The sequence below is a fragment of the Lolium rigidum genome, chromosome 5 (assembly GCF_022539505.1).
Source record: "Lolium rigidum isolate FL_2022 chromosome 5, APGP_CSIRO_Lrig_0.1, whole genome shotgun sequence".
Taxonomy (NCBI): domain Eukaryota; kingdom Viridiplantae; phylum Streptophyta; class Magnoliopsida; order Poales; family Poaceae; genus Lolium; species Lolium rigidum.
In genome coordinates, this window is record NC_061512.1 from 51652980 (window position 1) to 51660880 (window position 7901).

Here is a 7901-nt window from a genome sequence, read left to right on the forward strand (position 1 = left end):
CCCTGATTTATCACACTCCGTGTGCGGACTACCAATCATAACCTTTCAATTACATATCCTAGTATAGGCACCTCTCCCCATGAGCTTGGCCTCCCAGTGAGGGCAAACCGCCAACCTGGGAACTGCACAGGGCTTGGGTCGGACATTCACCTCGTTTCACGTCATTTCACTTTCAATGGAGGCAGCCTCGGCATAACCCCTATGACGTTTGTTCAGAGGGAACCCATACTAAAATACATAAGTTTGCAGTTAAGCCCTACCCAGATTCAGGTATTGTGGGGGTACTTGAATATTGGAATGGTGTCGCATCTGAACCCAACCATCAGTTTTTGTAAAGTTCACCATGTCATTCATAAGTCATATTTTCCTTCAAAATCTTTCAATAGAATGACTCATCATTCCAAGGTTTTCAAAGTCATTTGATTTCACATGTTCCCATCTAGAGTAGTCAATTTTAGTTTTAGCACTAGCAACTAGTCATGAGGTGTGCTAACTAGCTTGTAGCTTTCTAGGCTAACTTTTATGCTCCTGTAGTAATCTATACTTAGACCAAAATTAACTATAAAACTAATCTTTGATAAACAAAGTAAAAGCTTTGTAAGATAAAACTAAGACTTGGAAAGTAAAACACAAAATAGTATGGTATTAGTGCCTTGCTCAAGTTGAGCTTTCACTTGAGTAACTTGCGAGAGTATAGCTTGCCTTGGTTGGTGTACTAATCAAAGTTTTCTTCTTCCTCTTCGTAGAAGACCTCCTCCTCCTGGTAGTCTTTGGTACTAGCGTATATAAACGGATACGAGGTAACAAACACCAATCAATACTTAAATAGACTAGTTAGCCCTAATGGCTCACACAATATGATCTAGTATCATCCCAAATATCACTCACATAACACTAGGTTTTTCTTCTTTAGTGTTTGGGAAAATAATTTCCTCTTATTGAAATATGCATTAGGGTTTCTATTTACTTCCTTTTGAGAAATAATTTCCTCTCATTGAATTTTGTTAAGATTTAATCTCCTCAAATAATAAGATATGAGTATATGTTGACCATGGTCAACACTTCATATTTATCATTTGGGGAAAATGACTTAAATGAGGTATTATACCTCATGCGATTTAAATACTACTTGGAACAATTTAATATCACCAAGTAATTTAACATGAGGTTCTATATACTAAAGTTATTACCTCACATAGAATTACTTAGGACAATGATTTAAATGAGATGCTACATCTCATAGAATTTAAATACTATTTTTGAAATACTTTAGATGAGCTAGAAATGGCCACATAGCCACTATTTGAATCTAGCCCATGATCATATGAAACAACCATGTCATATTTTTACATATTCAGATAGACAATATGAAATGTGATTTTTGAGAGTTGGAATCAACTCAAAATAATTTATAGTTGATTTTTAATAAATCAATGAAGTTTAAAAAGTTACTGCATTGTTAGTTTTACTACATGAATTCTACAACAAATCTAGGGTTGAGACCAGTGTAGTTTGATAGATAATTTCATAGGCTTTCCAACAATATAAAATTCATAAAATTTGGCTCTATGGATTTGAAGTTATTCAATTTTGAACATAGCACCAGTATTGGATTTGAATTAAACTATTTAAACCAAATTCAAACGCATGGGCTCGCGCGGTTAAAGTACTTGGGCCAGAGAGAGAAAAAGAGTTGGGCCGGCCCAGCAGTGTGTCTCGCACACGCGGGCCGTCTGATAAGGGGTCCCACGCGTCAGCGTAACTTAAACGCCGAAACGGTAAGGTCAGAGGGGGGCCGTAGGATTAGATTTAGATCGCACGGTCGACGTTCGTCGTCGTCGACGGCGAGCACGGCTCACTGGCGCAGCGAGGGTAGGGGGTCGGCGAGCTCACCGGTGGCCGGCGTTGACGCAGGGCGACGTTGCGGAGGATGAGGAAGCTTCTGGTACAGGCGGCGTCGCTCGAGGTGGCTCCAATCGACGGCTTCGTCTGCGGCGGCACCGCGGACTCCGGCGAGCGATTGGCGAGCTACGGGTGACAATGTGGAGAGGGAGAGGCTCGAGGAGAGTCAGGGATGAAAGGGGAGCGGAGTGGTGTGAAGTTTGGAGGCTGGGGCGCCCTCCTTTTATAGATGCGAGGAGGTGCCGAGGCGCATGGAGGCGGTCGATCATGGCGACGGCGTTTGGAGCGGCGAAGGGGCAAGGTAAGGTTGGCATGGGCTTGCTGGCATCATGGCGAGTAGGATGAGCGTGATGGCGCGACAGGGGGTGGACTGAGGCGTGCGGGCGATGTCAATGACCGTGCGGTACTGCGGCGGAGATCGGCGATCATGGCGACGACGACAGGGCTTCCGTGAGTAGCTGGGTATGTCTAGGCGCTAGCTGGTGGTGTGGTGAGTGCGCGTGCGAGAGGAAGGAGCGAGGGAAGGACGGACGCGACGGGGAGAACGAGTGCACTGGCGCGTCCAGGGCGTGGTCCATGCGCGCTCTGGCGTGTCCTGGGTGTCCTGGGCGCGTCTGGGCACGTCATGTTCTGGGCTGGGCAGGGCTTCTCTTGGCCAGTGGCGGGTACAGGCGGGTTCTGGAGAGTGTGGGCGAGTCAGTAGACATGGTGAGGTGGGATGGAGTGGAATGGAGGTGATGATGGCATGAGAGTGGCATGTAAGGGTTGGCATGGACTTGTGGTGATCATTTCTCCACTTTTATCATAGCTGCAAAGCATGGCTTGATCCAGAGGAGGTACAAGGACCACAATGATCACAAATCATCTCTGGTTTAGCCCAAAATTCATTGGGTAATAGCATGTGTGAGTAAATCAGATTGATGTCTGCCAAGTGTTTGATGAAATGGCCGCATGAGAATTATTTTTGAATTTTGGCACAAAATTTTATGGGTGTGTCTCAAATAATGTTTGGCACCTTGTGGTGGTGTTGGTTTGCAAGTTTGAAGAGATTTGGGAAAAATCAAATTGGGGTTGATCTTAAATCTGATTCAATGTCACAACTTTGCATCCTTATATTAAGGAATTGAGAATGAATTAGTCAAGGTGGTCAACACAAAAATTGTTCACCTTGATAAGGTCTCGGATAAGGTGCAAAGAGTTGGGGCGTTTGGTTTAGAAATCTCTTAATACAGGGGCTCAAAGTGGGTACCCTGAGATAAAAGTCAGATTTGACCATTGTCACATGTTGGATGGTTTTGAATTTTGTTTTGATTTGATTTGGGTTTCTTTGATTTCAAAGTGATTCTTATTAGTTTAGTAACACTTCCAAACCATTGACCCAATTCAAAATGGCCTAGGTTAAAGATTTGCAAAAGTGGCCATAGCCTCATATGTGGATTTCATGTTTTTATTTTATTTTATTTTTATTTGACCAAAGGTCAATGTTTTGGGTTCATTGAGTGTTAAGTTAAGTTTACCAATGGTTTCCAACCATTTTGGCAAAGTAAATATGGCATAGTTCCTTATTTGCAAAAATGGCTATTTGCTCTCATATGCCTTTTCTTTTATTTGGTTTTCTTTTTTTATTTTGTTTCTTGTTGACTCAAAGAACAAGGTTTAGGGTTTAGGAGCATTGTTAATCAACTTCAAACAAACAATCATGGCAAAGATCACATCCTACATGCTTGAATACTATGCATATCAAGTGGGGCAATTAAAGTTTTTGTTGGCTCCAATTTTTGGAAAAAGGAAATTCATTTTCTTCTTTGTTGTGAAATTTGGGATGTTACAAAAAGTTTCCAGGTCGGGACCGAAAACCCAACTCGACATGTATTTGTAGGGGCTGAAAGGGCGAACTGAACACGAGCCCCTACTCGTGGCGCGCTGAAACTTCAGATCAGGCCAACTGCTTCCGCCAGTACATTCGCCGGACTTCGGCCAAATTCCGACGAATCTCAACCTAGTTCGATCGAGATGTAGCATCGCGATGTTGCTAGACTACTGCAGGACGACCGACAGTAGGTGGTGCCGCGCGGGGCGAGCTCGGGGCAAGGTGAGCTCGCAGCAGCGCGGGGCAGGGCGGCGCGTAGGGCTGGGCGGCGCGGCTTGGGGCTGGGCAGGTCGGGGCGGGGCGGCGCCGGCCTGGGCATGGTCGAGGCGGGGCGGGGCTGGTCGGGGATGGCGCGGGATGGGCGGCGCAGGGGGTGGCCGACGCGGCGCGGCGCGGAGGCGGGCGCTGGCCAGGGAGCGGTGCGGTGGCCGGGCGCGGGCCAGGGTGCGGCGACGGGCAGCGTGGCCTGGGCTTGCGCCTTGGTGGCCAGGCAGGGAGAACTTGGGAGGAGGACGTCTCCGGGAAGAAGAAGAGTAGAAAAAAAATGAAAAATAGGGAAAAAAGAGAAAAGGTTGATAGGTGGGCCATAATTAAGGAATATGCTATTTTACGGTTTTCGTTTACGGGGTCTATTCCGCGCCATCAATTTTTGACCCGTAAACACGAGATCGGTGAAGTGAACTCGGTGTTTTCAGTTCGCGTTTTTACGGGCTCTGCTAGAGATGCTCTAACACTGCCAAACCGGTGGCAGGTGTCAAACATATAATTATCGGTGAAATTGCACCTTCTCGAATCTAAATGTATCTCATATTTTCGAAACAGTGGAAGTAAACATCTTCACTACACTGACCACAAATTAAATTACTTGAAACGAACTAAGATGTTTCACTTGTGCAAGTTCTAAGAAAAACCACGGATGGACTAGCCTTTTGGTTGTGTTCATCTCATCCAGCGGTGGATCCAAAATTTTCATCAAGCTAAGGCGCGCTGTAAGCCCACCAAATTTTCATCAAAATTTTAATTGAAATAGGCTGTGCAGCCGGCCGGAAGCCTGGGTGCGTGCCTGAGCTTAGTGACAGTTGGATCTGCTTATGATCTTAGCTATGCTTGTTTAAACTTTTTAAATAATAAAATATCCAGAAAAATATAACTAAAAGAATAATTTTCTATGCCGATTCGTGTGGGGGACGTACTGAATCTTATCTATGAGGATTCGAGAGGACCTGACATGCAAAATCAAAGCTTTGCCTGTTTTGATATTTATTAAAACTAACCGTCAATATCAAATGGCCCTATAATATTTGGTTGCATGGGAGTAGATTTCATCGATCCCATTATTGAATGCATGCATGCACTTGATGAAATCACGAAGTGATGGTTTTGCTGTAAACTACTCGAGCGACTGTGTCCCGATTCAGTGCCGCCCGGTGTTGGTTCCGATTTCAGGATAAATGAAAGGAAGACAGTTTGCAAACTGTTTCAGATAACACTGAAGCTTTTTGACTGCTCAACCTCTTTTAACTTTCCAAACCACTCTCGGACACGTACTACTACTACCAACATTGATTTTGCTGGTGAAGGGGACGACGACAAGGCAATCAAACCACACGAGGCCGACCCGTCACCTCAACATAAGAGATCTCGCTTTAGCTTTCTCTGACTATGCTTGTTCGACTTTCTCTCTCTATAACCAGCTGGGCGCACGCATGGTGGTGATAAGACTGCTGCTGGTTGCTGGTGTTATCATTGCGCCTCTTTCGTCCCCGAATTTACTGCTCGCGATGCAGCGCATTGCATTGCTTGATTGATCCGGTTGGATATGATCTGCAAAATGGACCAAAAGGATATGATCCGGTTTGGCTCCTTGGCTCCATGTAGATGTATACGTTTGGCTCCTTGGTTCCATGTAGATGTATACGTTTGGCTCCTTGCTCCAGCCTCCATCAACTTTGGACAGGTGTTTTTAACCCATGATCAAGTTTTTTTTAATGGACGCAACGCCCCAATCTATTAATTAAGAAAAAGTGTCAGGATAAAATAGTTCTTACAAGCAAAACGTTACGGGCTTGTTTGATTTATAGGATAGAAAAAGTATAGAAATAGAAAAAGTATAGGATTGAAATGTCATAGCTAGTTGTATCCTATAAGAAGATGAAGTGTGTTTGATTTAGCAAAGGAATTTTTTCATGAGGTATGACCTCATGTTTTTTCCTATAGCATTTACATTACAAGATTCCTACATAATATGTGCCTATAAATCAAACAACATGTGTAGAAAATTTTCCTATATGATTTAAATCCTACACCATTCCTATGAAATTCCTATGAATCAAAGGAGCCCTACAAGTGGTTACTCTCCCGACATTATCTCACCCAAACGCTTTGCACCCGTGTACATCCATAAGCAGGCCTCTTTCTTAATTTTATCTAACAAGACTAATGGCGGGATATGCTTGTTGCGGGATTTCGTCCGTTTCAATCTCCCAAGTAACGAGTAGAGTGAGAGAGGCGACGGTCTTGCGGTTTAGCGTAGATCCACTCGTCATGGTCAGGGGCGGAGGTAGGAATTTTATGTGAAGGGGGGGCCGTTCAAAGAAAACCAGTGCACTTAACAAGATAAGAGGGGCCTGCACCATAAAATGCAGAATTTGAAGGACGTTTTAGCATAGAAAATGGTGGGTATAACTAAAAAAAAATTCCATGTCAGGGTGGCTATGGCCCCTGCTGGTCCCCTGTCTCCTCCACTGGTCATGGTGCTCCGCCAATGCTCGACTGAGAGATCTGCTCACTAGTCATGGTGCTCCACCAATGCTTGACTGAGAGATCTGCCTAAACGGTTGGTCATCCAAACTCTTATGTGATTCCAAAGATGGACGATATAACTGCAATTGAAAAATAGATGGCACACCAATTTCCTCATTTGCTTGCAAAGGAGACATAAGCCACATTTGGCCAACCCCTTTTTTGAAGACGGTCGTCGGTCTAAATACGATTTTGCATTAGGAGCCAAACGGAAAATTTTGTTTTGGGTGGAGCCCATACTTTTCACACCATTTTATGCACGACGAAGGTGGTAGAGCCAAGAAATTGCACGTTGTAAGCGGACTTGGCCGAGTATTGACTTCCAAGAAATGGTGTCATCTACACCCTCGTCAAGGTGCACTCAAGCAACTTGGTCCACAGCTCGATGAATTGGGTGAGATTCTCTATGGCGAAGCCTTCATCCATGGTGGTTTTGTGCACCCAAGCGTTGCTTTTCCAACCTTGGCTAAGCATTCTATTTCTTCCTCTTTGAGACTTTGAAAATAAGAGGTGAAATCTCAAGCGGTCTTCACAGTTCGACGGATGAGTCAGATGATCTAACTGCGTACTGCATGCATATTCGTTGCCTGGGTGGGTGGCTGGGTGCTTCATTGCTTCCGTGTGTGTCCGAATCAATAGCGAGGGAGGGAGAGAGAGATCCTTTCCCACGGTTCAACGGACGTCGATTGAGGGCTTTCGCGACCGAACTGCAGAATGGGCTCGGGTCTGCACGTCGCCGTCTAGCTACGAAATGGACGGAATTCTTTCTTCTGCCTCCCGTCCGGCCGGTGGCAAGGGTCTCTCCGGCGACTCCACCTATTTTTGTTATATGTTGGCTCGCCTCCCTAGGTGCACATCCATTGGGGGTGTAGCTCATATGGTAGAGCGCTCGCTTCGCATGCGAGAGGCACGGGGTTCGATTCCCCGCACCTCCATTTTTTTCTATTTTTTGGTTCGAGCTCCTGCTCCGCGTCGAGCTCGACGATCTCCAGCTTCATGCGGCGGCGCGCCGATTTTTTTTTCTATTTTTGGGTTCGAGCTCCTACTCCGCGTCGAGCTCGACGATCTCCAGCTTCATGCGGCGGACGCGTTCTTTTCGGCGCGCCGCCTCGTATTCGTGGCCCTTCCGGACGGCGTCGGCCTCCTCGCGGCGCCAACATGCTCTGGCCTCCGCGTCGGACATGGCCACCGCCTCCTCCTCGTCGTCGTCGTGGACGTAGTCACCGGCGGACAGGAGCGTCCTCGCCGGCTGCACGACGACCGCCTCGGACGAAGTGTCGTACACCGGAGGGCGAGGGGGGCGACGGAACCGCCGGAGGACGACCCC

The 7901-nt window shown here is 46.1% G+C and overlaps 1 non-coding gene across 1 annotated transcript; it reads left to right on the plus strand.

The window, feature by feature from the left end:
• The first annotated feature begins 7436 nt into the window (after nucleotides 1–7436).
• On the plus strand, nucleotides 7437–7509 carry TRNAA-CGC. The gene has a single exon. It is a non-coding gene; the product is annotated as a tRNA-Ala (tRNA).
• The last annotated feature ends 392 nt before the right edge of the window (nucleotides 7510–7901 follow it).